We start from the raw sequence: 14,351 nt of genomic DNA on the forward strand, positions 1-14,351 counted from the left end.
TCATTACAATTTCCCCCACCTAGTCATAAACATTTCAAAACCTGAATTTCATTTCCAGGTGCATATAAATCTTGATTCACATAAACTAAGATTAACACCTGTGTTTTAAAAATAATTGGCCATTTTGGCTCTAGATAACTCTGGTTCGCTAAAATGTTTTTTTTTTTCCTATCCTATCATATATTTACATAACATATAACTATTCAGAAACATTCATCAACACTTTTCACACGTTTTCGCTTTTCATGTACATTTTACATTGCACATTTTGTCTATGGAGTGTCGTAGGATGTATATGACTCATAATTTCAAAGTGGAAATAAAAAGTAAACAGTCCTGCAACAATTTTAAGTAGAATATAAAAATAACTTATTTTCAACCTCATGTTGTCTCTGGTTCCTAAAAGTCTTTTCCTGTGTGATGACACTACATTGGGCATATATATGCTGTCTGATAAAAACTGTTGCAACAAGGACAATTTTAGTCACTTCTTTTAAGTTAAACCCCTTTTCTGAGGTGAGATTTCACTCAATTCTTTCACAGACGATAAATAATTTTTATTCATTTTATTTATTGATGAGAGACTTTTGGAGTGTGGGATACTGTAGCCTTTCAGGTGACAGCAAATACTTGTGAATTGTACTGATTAAAGTAAGTAATTCCAGTAACATCTTATAAAACACTTTCATTACAGCTACAGTTTTAAGCATAACAGCAACGATTAGGTGCATTATGTAAACATGCATACAAATATATAAATGAAAATCATCTAAATGTGTTTATAACTGAAAGATGTTTTACTGATATAACTAATTATAGTAACTAAAATATTTCTGAATTTAATTTAAAAATGACTTTTATGTGATAAAATCAGTTAGATTATTAGTGTAGTTAGCCAAATTTACAGTGATGAATGAAATAATTAAACAATCAAAACAGACTGGATTGAACAGTGGCTCATTCTCTAGCGGTAATGTAAAAAAATATATAGAAGAAGAATGAGCTGAGATCTTTATTACATATGTATTTTCTGTTGTATGCTGGAAGTAAACTGTTATGGTGTTTTGTATTCTGTCTGTTTGGACTCTGGTGTTTTGTGACAACTAATGAATGGCCAGTACTCGACAAACCCTGATGGCAGGAAACCAGATCACATCCTTTTCATTAGCTCTTTATTACAACATAGTCAGTTAGGTAGGTTAATCTTTACTATTACTCATTATTAACAAAGATGTAAATAATTATTATGATGTCAGTTTAAAACCAAGTGTCAATTTTTTCAGATCTCTGAGTGACTAATGTGTTTTAATGTTTCAGCTGATCCTCAATACTCTGCTGTGATGTTGAAGACAGTAACAGCCCTGACATGCTCTTGTGTGCAGATTCCCTGTACATTCAACATCTCTGCTAACACAGACAGTTTTACAGATTTTAAAAGCAGTAAAAACATCATCACAGGATTCAGTGACATACTACAGATGACTGGAGATCTCAGTGAGAGGAACTGCACCACTGTCTTCTACAACATCATGATGAACCACTCAGACATTTATTACTTCAGATTGGAAACAGAGCCGAGGTGTTTAAAGGAACACTTATCAATGAACTTGTGAGGATCAATGTCAGAGGTAAATTTTAGCTCTTTAATGAGAAGAATCAGTATTTCTGATAAAAGACTATCAATAAATCACATAATTGTTAACTGGTAGATAATAATATTAAACTGATTTTAAAACTATTAAATGGGATCTCTTCAGGAAACTGTTACAGTTTAATCAGTTTTATTTCCCCTAAAAATTAAAAATTTCTCGTTAATTACTAACCCTCATGTTACTCCAAATCGCTGATTTTTTTGCGAACTCTGAGATCTCCCTTATCCTTCATAGACAGCAATGGTCTGTCTCATTTAAAGTCCATAACAATTAAACAAAACATCAGTAGCACTTTATTTTGAGGATCCTTTTGAGTAGTAGACTGTTTGCTTAATATCTGTTGATACTGCTCCTTCAACAGGCATTTAACTGACTGTAAGAAACTTTGCATGTACATTTCAACTTACACTATCCCTAACCCCAACCTAACAGTCTACTTACAATCTAATGAGAATTAGTTGGCATGTAGATGCAATGTAACTTAAATTCAACAAATGGACCATCAAAATAAAGTGTCACCAAAACATCCACAAAACAGACCAGTCAATGTGAATACTTTCATGTAAACATAAAACAAAGCTTAATTCTTTAAACTACTTTATTTAACATTTTCTTTTCCTTAGTGTCAGTATAGGGTACACGTTCATGAGCACTGTACACTGATGTATAACCTGAATGTCCATGTGCAAATTCCTCTATTTAAAACAAAGCACAAGGCAACATACAAAACAAGGCACATACGAGGTATACATCAGCAGCACGACCAAATGTGACACCACAATCTTGTAAACGTGTGCACTCTGAAATTATAAAGATAATATAATGTGGGTTCAATAAAGGAATGCAAATATAGGTGGAAAATATGTGATTTCTTAAAGTTAAATCAAAATCGCTTAATCTGTAGATTCACCACAGCAACCTAAACTTATACCCAATTATCTACCCTATAGAAATAAAGGTACAAGAGCTGTCACTAGTGCAGTACCTTTTCAAAAGGTACATATTTGTACCTATAAAGTCCTTAGTGGTACCTCAAAGGTACATATCAGTAGTACCCAAATGCACCTAAAATGTACTTTTGAGGTACCAATATGGACTCTTTTGGAACAAATATGTACCTTTTGAAAAGGTACTGCCCCAGTGACAGCTCTTGTACCTTTATTTCTGAGAGTGTATGTGATGGTGGAAAGTATAGTGAATATAGGCTGCTCTGCTGAATCCCCCTGCCCAAAACAACTTCCTATAATATCCTGGTCTTACATCCCTGAATCTGCCAGCAATACACTCTTTTTAGGAAAAAGATTTTTAATGAACCCAGTAACAATAATATGTTTCTGATTACTTAGTTCGTTGCATCTGTTTTCAAAATAAAAAATGTTGATATGGGTTTGCATCAAATATTGACATAAATTATTTATCTAATTTCCTGTTGATGTTAAATATCACATTTATTATTGATAATAAAATGTATCCTAGTAAATTGCAGAAGTGTAATTGTATAAATAGTATGATTGTACGATTGTTTTCAATGTTCACAGATCAATAAAGGTATCAGTGGATTATGTCAAAGCCACCAGTGACATCATTAATGAACACCTCTCTGATGATGAAACACACTTGGTATTTTATGAAGAGGCTGACATCTCAAAGCTTTAAACTGCAGTATCACAGAGAGGCATTTTAAATACACAGAAATAGAGTTTACTCAGCTGTGTTATGACTAATAGGCTCACAAGTAATGGGTTTAAAGGGTCTAAACAAAATTCAAATAAATAATGTGAACAACGTATAGTTGAAAAAATAATAAAACCCTAAGAGTACACATCTTAAGAGTGAAGTGACCAAAATCTGTAATGTTAATACCGAACCAAAGAAATCATCAGTACATTATTTGGTGCCCTATACGAGAGGCTAAAATATCAAAATTATTATCAATATCAAAAAATTGATGTTAATAATTGTGATAAACTCAGTTATCACAACAGTATAAATAAAAAAGCTCTCAAGACATCTAATATTATGTTTAAATTCAAGATTGACAAGTAAACTGTATACCATCGTAAAAAAATATATTTTAATTCAGTTTTATTCCCCGTGCTGTATTTTATTTTATTCTCTACTTGTAATAATATGTACTGTTGTCATATTGTGTGATTTGTATTTCTCTTGTTGTATATGTGTTCATATGCAATAAAAAATTAAAAATTACAATAATAATAATATGACCTTGTAATTTTTATAAGACATTCATTCATTTTCTTGTCAGCGTAGTCCCTTTATTAATCCGCGGTAACCACAGCGGAATGAACCGCCAACTTATCCAGCAACTTTTTATGCAGTGGATGCCCTTCCAGCCGCAACCCATCTCTGGGAAACATCCACACACACTACGGACAATTTAGCATACCCAATTCACCTGTACCACATGTCTTTGGACTGTGGGGGAAACCGGAGCACCCGGAGGAAACCCACACGAAGGCAGGGAGAACATGCAAACTCCACACAGAAACGCCAACTGAGCCGAGGTTCAAACCAACGACCCAGCGACCTTCTTGCTGTGAGGCGAACGTGCTACCCACTGCGCCACTGCCTTGCCCTTTATAAGACATGGAAGCTTTTTTTTTTTGTTCAAAACAAGATTAAAAAATACTTTACAGCCACCTAGTGGAATAAAATGAAACCTTTCGAAAGAAGGTTTATATAAATAAATAATAAAAATTATTAATGAAATCTTCTAATATAATATATTTGTATTTGTACCTATTTTAAAGAACAAATTGCGTTTCTCATAATGGATTGCGCTAAAGAAAAAAATACCAAGGTGATTGCTGCATTCCAGACATGTCTCTCCTGCTTTCCAAATGTAAATAATGTTGAGAATGCCAAACAATGAACTAAGCTCGAACGAGGGAGCGTGAGGCAGGATGTGGTACTACTACTACAGCACAATTGAGACCATTTACTAATCATACAGAGACATTTAAAATGATACCAAACACGACAAGTTAAAGCTATAGATTCACAAGATACACCATATGAAGGGAATGAAGATTCAGTGTGGAATGTCAATAACCTGAGTTTTGAGTGAAGAAGTTAAGGGGGTGGCAGAGAGGGGGGCACATGATGGGTAACTGAGGCAGCTGAAGAACTTGCTCTTTTGCAGGTCTGCTACTCAGACTAGAAAGTTTATTGTTTTATTGCATAGCAATTCTTGTAGTCTTCTCTCATGAAATTCCATAAAAGTTCTCAGGGTCTGTTATTACAGAGAGATTAAGCCATCTTTACACAGGCAATTCGGCCAACCACAATGGCGCTATGTTTTGCCCACGCTCCAAGGACCAGGAAGAGACTCAGGTAAGCAAATTATTCATCCGTACTCTCTTAAGCTTCATTCACACTACAAGCGACTCGCTGCAGCAAAGCGAAAAATGACCGTTTATTTCAATGGAGAGTTTTCAATTTCCGGCAATCCTTCAACTTTATGCAAATGAAGAGCTACTTTCTTGAGCGACAGCCAAAATGAGCACCAGTAGACCTCATGTGATCTTCTCTCAGCTGAGAGGCCGATTGTATTTATGCTGTACAGACCTAAACAACCTGAGTTTGCAACAGGTCGCCACCCAGAGCAACAGGTAGTTACAAAGTCGCTGCTAGTGTGTTAGGCAATCGGTATGTACAGTGTGTATGTACCATTTTATAGAAGATGGGAATACTTGAAACTGTAAGCAGCAATACGAACAGCTCTGTCAACTGTGCTGAATTATTCATCTTCTTTTGGGACAACAGAGAATAAACAATACAGTAAAGTTGCTTTAGCAATGTAAATTACATTGTTTTAAATGTGAAACTGCTACATCAATTTATAATATTCAATCGGGCTAATAACATGATTGGTCGGACTGGTCAGACATGAAGTTTTTTCAGTTGGCTCAACATATTATTTATCATCAAGCAAAAGTTAACAGGCTTTTGCCACAATTGAAAAAAAAAATGAGTTTGCCAAATTTCATTTGAATTCATCAATTCATGTTAATATTTATGTCAGTTTTTGGACAGGAATACTAATGTCAAAAAGGGAATACAGAGTCATGTATTTGCAGAAATGCATGGCACAACCCTATTTTAGCTGTCTAAACAAATTCTAAATAGACTAAGAAAAGAAAAGAGTTCCATAATTAAGAATGAACCTTAATTAAAACACTGAACCTTCCACTGAAGTCACTCACTAACATGAAACATCTTTATATAAAAACCATGTGACCATATTTCCAGTCATGTTCACATTTGTCCACATAATTGTGAAAATGTTCCAGAACCATGTTTCATGCGTTCCCCACAACGCAATCTCACAGCAATTCCTAACTTTTTGATTTAGTGGCTAATTTGTGTAAATTCATACAATCTAATTCATACAATTTAGTACGATTTGCTCATCACCGAATAACGGTTGGGGTTAGGGACACAGAAACGCCAACTGAGCCGAGGTTCGAATCAGCAACCTTCTTGCTGTAAGGCAACAGCACTACCTACTGCGCCACTGCCTCGCCGAATAAACGTTCATTTTGTGGTAAACTAACTTCATAATATACTTCATAAAACTTCATAAAAGCAACTTGAAATTTACTTTTTTCCACAAGGGTTTGGTTTAACTGTTTAACCTGCCAGACATTTCTACATGATATGTGAATGTCACAAAAGTATTTGATCAGAATAGTTTCATAATTAGAAAATGAACACACAACAGCTTTTTCTGTAAAAGCATTTCTGTATGAATCAGTATTCTACATCACGTCACTAAAGCTATGTTTAAACTGATTAGCAGAAATGAGAAACCTTAAAAAAGCCTTAAAGTTTGCAGTTCCTTGTTTTGACTTCTTTTTGTGAATTCACATAGAATTATAAATAGATTTTGATACAATCTTCTGGTAGCATTAAATGTGCAAGCAGTGTGTAAACATTAAATGTGCAGTGTTTCAGAGTTAATATCAGCCACAATTAACTCAATAGTGCACAAATGCTGGCTAGTACTATCTTTAGTCCACTCTAAAAGAAAAACAACACAAATCGATTAAGTTGTCTTAACAAATTAAAGTGGAATAAACAAAAAATATTGTTGTCCCAATTTTTTTTTTTTTTTTGAATGTACATTTTTATAAATTATTGTCAATTACAAACATAATAAAAATGTATAGTACAGAACAACACATCCAATGACAGGTAATATGTGAAATAAATATGCAAATTTACTTTAATTAGATGAATTAATGTTACATTTACATTCCATCTTAACCTGTGATCAGGAAGAAGAAAAATAGCCTTCTGATTATATTGATATTCATATCCTATAACTGTCTGTTCTTTAGTGCTGTGCCTTATTTATCATAAAACATTTGCTAAGTTTATTTTATATAGTGTTTATTGTATATTATTGTGATATATATTGCATAAAATAATAGAATAATAAATGGGTGATAGAATGACCAAATGTAGATTTGTTATTATAGTTCTGCTCGAACATCAGTATTGTCACATCTCTATAAGATCTCACAGACAGGAAGTTCTTCCAAAAAACTTCTGCTTTATCGTTGCCTTCAGCCCTCAAGGTAAGATTAGTCTTGTGCAAACCACCGAAAAAAAAGTAAAAAGAAAATAATGAAAAAAATTGTTTTTTGTTAAAATAAATATAAATTACATTTATGTCAAATCAATTTATGTTTTTAATAAGCATATGAAGTATCAAGTATTTGAGAACCCACAATCTGCAGTGAACTTTCAGCTTTAAAGCAGGAATATTTACAGTTAAAGACGTTAATTGTTTGTTGCAGAATTCCTGCAATGTCTGTGTTCCAGACCACATTTATAATCATCATCAGCAGCTTTTTGATTCTACACACTCACTCAGGTTCATACATAATTCATTATCTTTTTTTATTTTTTTTTCATTTAAAAAATATTACAGTGTTTACTAGTAGAATGACATGCGATAAATTAGTATACAGGCATGTGATTGACAAGGACAGGAAAATTTACCTAGTAAAACTACCCATCGTTTGCTTGCCACTTGCCACCAAAGATGAAGGTAAATACAGAGCATAGATCATGCTTTAAGCATAATTAACTTTTTCATTAAGAAGTATACTTTAAGTTTATTAGATGAAGTATACAGTACTTAACTGTATGTTAAGTATAAGTCATGTAAGTATTCTATGCACTAGTTTTTTTAGTCTCTTTTCTAGACTCTGTAAGTCTACTTAGCAAATCAATTACAGTTTATTATTGAATACAAAGTGTGAAATTTTTTGGAGCCAATTTGGAATAAGCTGATTTGTTATTGGGTCTATTTTTACTCAGAAATTGCATATTTATGAAAAACGCCAATGTTTAAAGTGAATCAAAACCTATACTTGTAACGAAGGCTCTGACACAGAGGGATCCATTTGCAGTATATTTATTAAACAGGTTAATAAAAAGCACACAGTATGCACTGGTGTGTGAACTCACATCAAACACAGTTGTATAAGGTCGATGGGCAGGTCACAGGCAGCTGGCATACAAGAGTCGTTATAGCAAGCATGGGTCAGAGGCAGGCGGCATGGATCAAGGTCAATATACAATGCAGGGTTCAAGGCAGGTGGCAGGCAAGGCAAGGTCAAGGAACAGTCCGGGTTTGCAACGAGGAGATCAGGCAAGGATAAGGTACGCTCAGAAATGTGAGCAGGGTAGAACAAGACTTGGCACTGAAGTGTGTGTTTGAGCTGCTTATATGTGTGTGTGTGGGTGATCAGTGTGATATGAAGCAGTTAGGTGGCAATCAGTGTCTGAGAGGATGACGTAATGTCAGTAGTCCGGTGATGATGACCTCTGCTGGCCAACGAGGTAACAGAGCCCCCCTCCTGTGAACGGCTCATGACGTGAGAGGGCCCACGACACCGGGGTCTTCCACGGGGACGAGGGGCCAGCATTTCCGGATGCTGCAGGTGAAACTCTCTTAAAAGAGATGGGTCAAGAATATCCGTACGGTTGATCCATAATCGTTCCTTGGGGCCGTACCCCTCCCAGTCGATCAGGTATTGAAGTTGTCCCCCTTGGCGCCTGGATTTCAGGATCTCGTGGATCTGGTACGCCTCCTCTCCGTCACCGGCTGCCACCTCCCTATCCACCTCGGCTGGACCAACAGCGGGCTCGGGCAGGGATACATAATAATAATAATTAATAATAATTCCTTACATTTATATAGCGCTTTTCTGGGCACTCAAAGCGCTTTACACAGTGGGGGGAATCTCCTCATCCACCACCAGTGTGCAGCATCCACCTGGATGACGCGACGGCAGCCATTTTGCGCCAGACCGCACACCACACACCAGCTGATTGGTGGAGAGGAGACAGTGATGCAGCCAATTGAATATGGGGATGGTTAGGAGGCCATGATGGACAAAGGCCAGTGGGCAGATTTGGCCAGGATGCCGGGGTTAAACCCCTACTCTTTTCGAAGGACATCCTGGGATTTTTAACGACCACAGAGAGTCGGGACCTCGGTTTAACGTCTCATCCGAAAGACGGATCCCAATCATGAAATGTGGGAGAGATGCGATAGTGATTAGGCAGAGATAACTGGTAAGATACTGAAGAAATTTGACAATCAGTCTTGAAGGACCAGCATTGAGTTTTTTACATGGGAGTCTGAGGCGGAGATCTCGAGTTGACAGCCACACCCACTGTCCTGGGGAGTAAGCCGGATTGAGATGCCGATGACGATCAGCCTGCTCCTTGAAACGCCTAATGGCATGTGAAAGGTGAGTGTGGGCTGCATTCCAGATGTTTTCACATTGTTGAAACCAATGATCAATGGCTGGGAGTTCAGACGGTTCTCCAGACGATGGGAACAGAGGGGGTTGGAAACCTAGTACACATTGAAATGAGGTTAAGCCTGTGGATGCCTTTCTTAGGGAGTTCTGCGCATATTCTGCCCACATCAGAAAACGACTCCAATCTTCCTGATTTTGATGATAGTAGGTACGGAGGAAGTGCCCTATTTCTTGATTTAGGCCTTATTCATTCTTGAAGAATGCAGACCATACTCTGGATGTAAATTGGGGATCTCTTTCAGACACAATGTCTTCGGGCAACCCGTAATAACGGAATATGTTGGTGCATAAATGTTCCGCCGTTTCTAGGGCTGTGGGTAATTTGGGAATGAGAATGAGTCTGCACGCTTTGGAAAATCTGTCAATGACTGTGAGTATGGAGGTGTGGCCTTGAGAAAGGGGGAGATCGGTGATGAAATCAATGGCTATATGGGAACAAGGACGACGTGGAATATCCAGGGGTTGTAAGAGTCCAGCAAGGCGATGGCAAAAATGTTTGTGCATGTTGCAAGGGAGGAATTTTTGATGAACTTGATAACATATTTTCTTACAGTAGGCCACCAATAACGGTTCTGAATGAGATCGATTGTACCTGTAATGCCTGGGTGTCCGGAACTGGGGTTTGAGTGGATCTCTTAGTAGAGGAGTAGTCTCTTAGTAGTGGAGTAGTCTCTCTTTCAGTGACAGGGGAACAACAATTTTGTCTGCTGGACAGGCTGGAGGTGTAGGGTGTTGAATTGAGGCTTGTGAGATTTCGGTATCTATATCCCAAGTGATGGGGGCCAAGATGATAAAATCTTCGAGGATGGATTGTTCCTTCTCTTTTGCGATCTCCTCTTCAGAAAGACGGGAGAGTGCATCGGCTTTGACATTCTTGGAACTGGGGTGGTACATGACTGAGAAGTCAAAACGTGTGAAAAACATTGCCCATCTTGCCTACCGAGGGTTTAATCTTTTGGCTGAATGGATATACTCAAGATTTTTGTGGTTGGTGATTACCGTAAAGGGGTGTCTGTCTCCTTCCAACCAGTGTCTCCACTCCTCCATAGCTGCCTCCATGGCAAGAAGTTCACGATTACCCACATCATCATTTTTTTCGGCTTAGATGAGTTTGCTTGAGAAGAAGGCGCAGGGATGGAGTTTGTTCAAACTCCCTTGCCTTTGGGACAGCACACCTCCAATGTCAGTGTTAGATGCGTCAATCTCGAGGACGAATGGCAAATTAGGATCAGGGTGACAAAGGATTGATGCAGTAGAGAAGTGGGATTAGAGGTGGTTGAACACCCGGTTTGCTTCGTTACTCCAGTTTAATTTGGATTTGCCTCCTTTGACCATTGAAGTGAGCGAAGCGGCCACTGAATTGAAATTTCTTATAAACCTTCTGTAGAAATTGGCGAATCCCAGTAAACATTGTAGCTCCTTTATTGTCTTGGGTTTTGGCCATTTGATAACAGTGTCTACTTTCTTTTCGTCCATGGCCACTCCCTCTGCGCTGACTATGTATCCTAGGAACAAGATACAAGTCTGGTGAAACTCACACTTAGACAATTTTGCATATAGTTGGTTCTCCATAAGTCTTTTCAGGACCAATCTGACATGGTTGATGTGTTCTTCTAAGGAATTGGAATAAATGAGGATATCCTCAATGTAAACAATGACCCACTGGTTCAGCATGTCTCGGAATACCTCAGTTATGAAAGCCTGGAAGACGGAAGGACTGTTTGCTTGGCCGAAAGGCATAACCAAGTATTCATAGTGGCCGTTGGCAGTGTAAAAGCCTTCCATTCGTCACCCTGCCTTATCCTGATGAGGTTGTAAGCACTGCGAAGATCAAGTTTAGTGAAATAACGGGCTGAGCGTAATTGTTCCAGGGCTGTTGGGACTAAAGGCAGGGGATAACGGTATTTGACTGTGATCTCGTTCAAACCTCTGTAATCAATGCAAAGGCGTAAGCTTCCATCCTTCTTTCCTACAAAGAAGAAGCCTGCTGATGCGGGTAACTTTGACGGGCGTATAAATTCTTTTGCTAATTCTTCCTTAATGTAGGCGTTCAAGGTTTCAGTTTCTGTTTGAGAGTGAGGAAAGATTTTCCCACGAGTGGCATAGTACCAGGTAGTAAGTCAATGGCACAATCATACTCACGGTGAGGGGAAGCTTAATAGCCTTTTGCTTATTAAATGCCTCTGCAAGATCCTTGTATACTTTGGGAATCTGGGATTTCTCAGGGGTTTCAGTACTGGTGACAATGGCATTGAGCTGGACAGAAACAATAGAACGCAAGCAGTTATTCAGAGATGATTCACTCCATTTAGTAATCTCACCCTTTTTCCAAGAAATATGGGGATCATGGGCTTGTAACCAGGGCCATCCACATAATGGCATGTTGTGGAGATTTTGTGATCAATCTGTTGTGATCATCTGTTCTTCGTGGAGAGAGCCTGTTTTAACGGAGAGTTGGAGAGTGCGGTAAGTTATATTTCCATCCCCTAGAGGGCGTCCGTCTATCGCCGTGATTGCTAGGGGGGAATCACAAGAGGTTAATGGAACAGCATTGTTACTGGCAAACGTATAGTCCATGAAATTGCCTGCAGCTCCTGAATCAACCATAGTGACAGTATGAATCGTTGCATTTCCAAAACACAGAGAGACGGGTACAGTCAAAGTTTTACTGTTGCTTGAAAAGATAGAAGTTGCACTCACCGATAACGTTTTGATGGGTGGTTTATTGGGGCATTGAACTTTGGTAAGACCAAAAAGACCACAATACAGGCACAGGTTATTCTTTAAGCATCTGTCACGCTCTTCACTCGATAACTGGGTCCGACGCAGTTGCATAGGTTCCACGGAGCATGAAGATGCTGGGGTTACATCCTGAGCAGGACAGGGGGAAATATACTTTTTTTTTCATAAGGATACCATTATAATGCAGTATATCCATTATAATGCAAATATTTAAGTTTTGATAGTTTGTAGATAGTAAGATAGTCATAGAGCTTGTAAGAATCTGAGCATGTAAAAAAGGAGGACAAGATATACTAATTGTCCATTTCAAAGCTTTACTCATCAGCCACTTATTTAAGCCACCAATATGTTTTTATGTTTTAGCTGATGTTCAGTACTCTGCTGTGATGCCGCACACAGTAACAGCTCTGACAGGCTCTTGTGTGCAGATTCCTTGTACATTTAACATCTCAGATTTTGAAGACAAACTTATGAAAATAGTTCCGTGCTTTTATGGCATCTGGCTGAAAAATAAATCACAGTTTGCTGACACAGACAGTTTTATAGCTTTTAATAGCAGTAAAAACATCATTAAAGGATTCAGTGACATACAGATGACTGGAGATCTCAGTAAGAGGAACTGTCTTCTACAACATCATGATGAACCACTCAGACAAAGTCTACTTCAGACTGGAAACAGAGCCAGATGTGTTTAAAGGGACATTTATCAATGTCCCAATTTACCTATACCACATGTTTGTGAACTTGTGGGGGAAACCGGGGCACCCAGAGGAAACCCACACCAACACGAGGAGAACATGCAAACTCCGCACAGAAACACCAACTGACCCAGCCGAAGCTTGAATCAGCGAGTTCTTGCTGTGAGGCCAACGTGCTACCCACTGTGCCAACGTGCAGCCCCTAGTCCCAGTTCATTCACTGTATGTAATCGGAGCAGTGTATCAAAGACTTAATTTAAATGTTAACGCATATTATTGTATGTCACCATATAAAGTGGCCCGATGAATACATAAATGCAACTGTAAATATTATGTAAAACATTTGTATGTTTTTTTTTTTTTTAATGAATCACAACCATAAATAAAAAAAAAATGTTTGTAGATTCACCACAACAACCTGAACTTAAGCCCAAGAATCTGTCCAATGTGATGGAGGGACATAAAAGGGAATCTGAGCTGATCTGCTGAAGCCCCCTGCCCTAAACAACCTCCTACAATATACTGGTCTAACATCCCTGAATCTGCCAACATCACAACACAGTTACTGGAGAAACCTGATAAAACCCAGTCTGTGTCTTTACTCATGACCTTCAAAGCTTTATACAATGACCACAGAAAGAACATCTCCTGCATTGTTACTTATCCAAGAAATGCATCTAATGGCTCAACTGTGGAGACCAACATGATGGTACTAGTCCAGTGTACGATCTCAAACTCCTGGCATGAAATAATTATAAATCTAAAATAATAATGTCATTTTTTTATGATTAAGTTTAAAATGCAAAGTGTAATGTGTGCATTTATTTCTGTTAAAGTTCCTCCAAAAGAAACCGGCATCATTATCAGTCCATCTGCTTCATTCTCTGCTGGTACTAATGTGACTTTGACCTGCAGTAGCAATGCCAGTCCATCAAATAATCTGACCTTCACCTGGTACAAACGTGGAGAGGAGAGACCTGTAGCTCAGAGAAAACACATTACTCTTTTTGTTACTTAGAATAATACAGGATGATATTCCTGCACAGCACAGAACAAACATGGCAATCATTCATCAAAAGAGATCCAGCTCACAGCTGAAGGTAAGTTTACACTGTTTATTGACAAAAAACAAGATAATTTATCTGTATCTAAACTATTGTAGATTATATAAAATATTACATTCTGGTCAGGTTACACATTTTTCTTCTGAGACTGTCAATAACTCTGTTGCTGTTTGTGTGAGAGGAATGGTGTCAGTTCTCACAATCTTTGCTCTTAGTTTTTATTTCAGGTAAATTGTATGTATTTTTTGTGCCTTTTCTAGCAGATTCTGGTTTGAAACAGCTTAAAGTGGTTCTTATCAATATGTTTGCATTAGCCTAAACACCTCTATT

General features: G+C 37.8%; 1 pseudogene; it reads left to right on the plus strand.

Moving 5' to 3' along the window:
* The first annotated feature begins 1,056 nt into the window (after nucleotides 1-1,056).
* On the plus strand, nucleotides 1,057-14,119 carry LOC147831023 (myelin-associated glycoprotein-like; annotated as a pseudogene).
* Nucleotides 14,120-14,351: the final 232 nt, after the last annotated feature.

Source organism: Danio rerio, chromosome 24 (assembly GCF_052040795.2).
Source record: "Danio rerio strain M-AB ecotype USA chromosome 24, GRCz13ab, whole genome shotgun sequence".
Classification (NCBI taxonomy): Eukaryota; Metazoa; Chordata; class Actinopteri; order Cypriniformes; family Danionidae; genus Danio; species Danio rerio.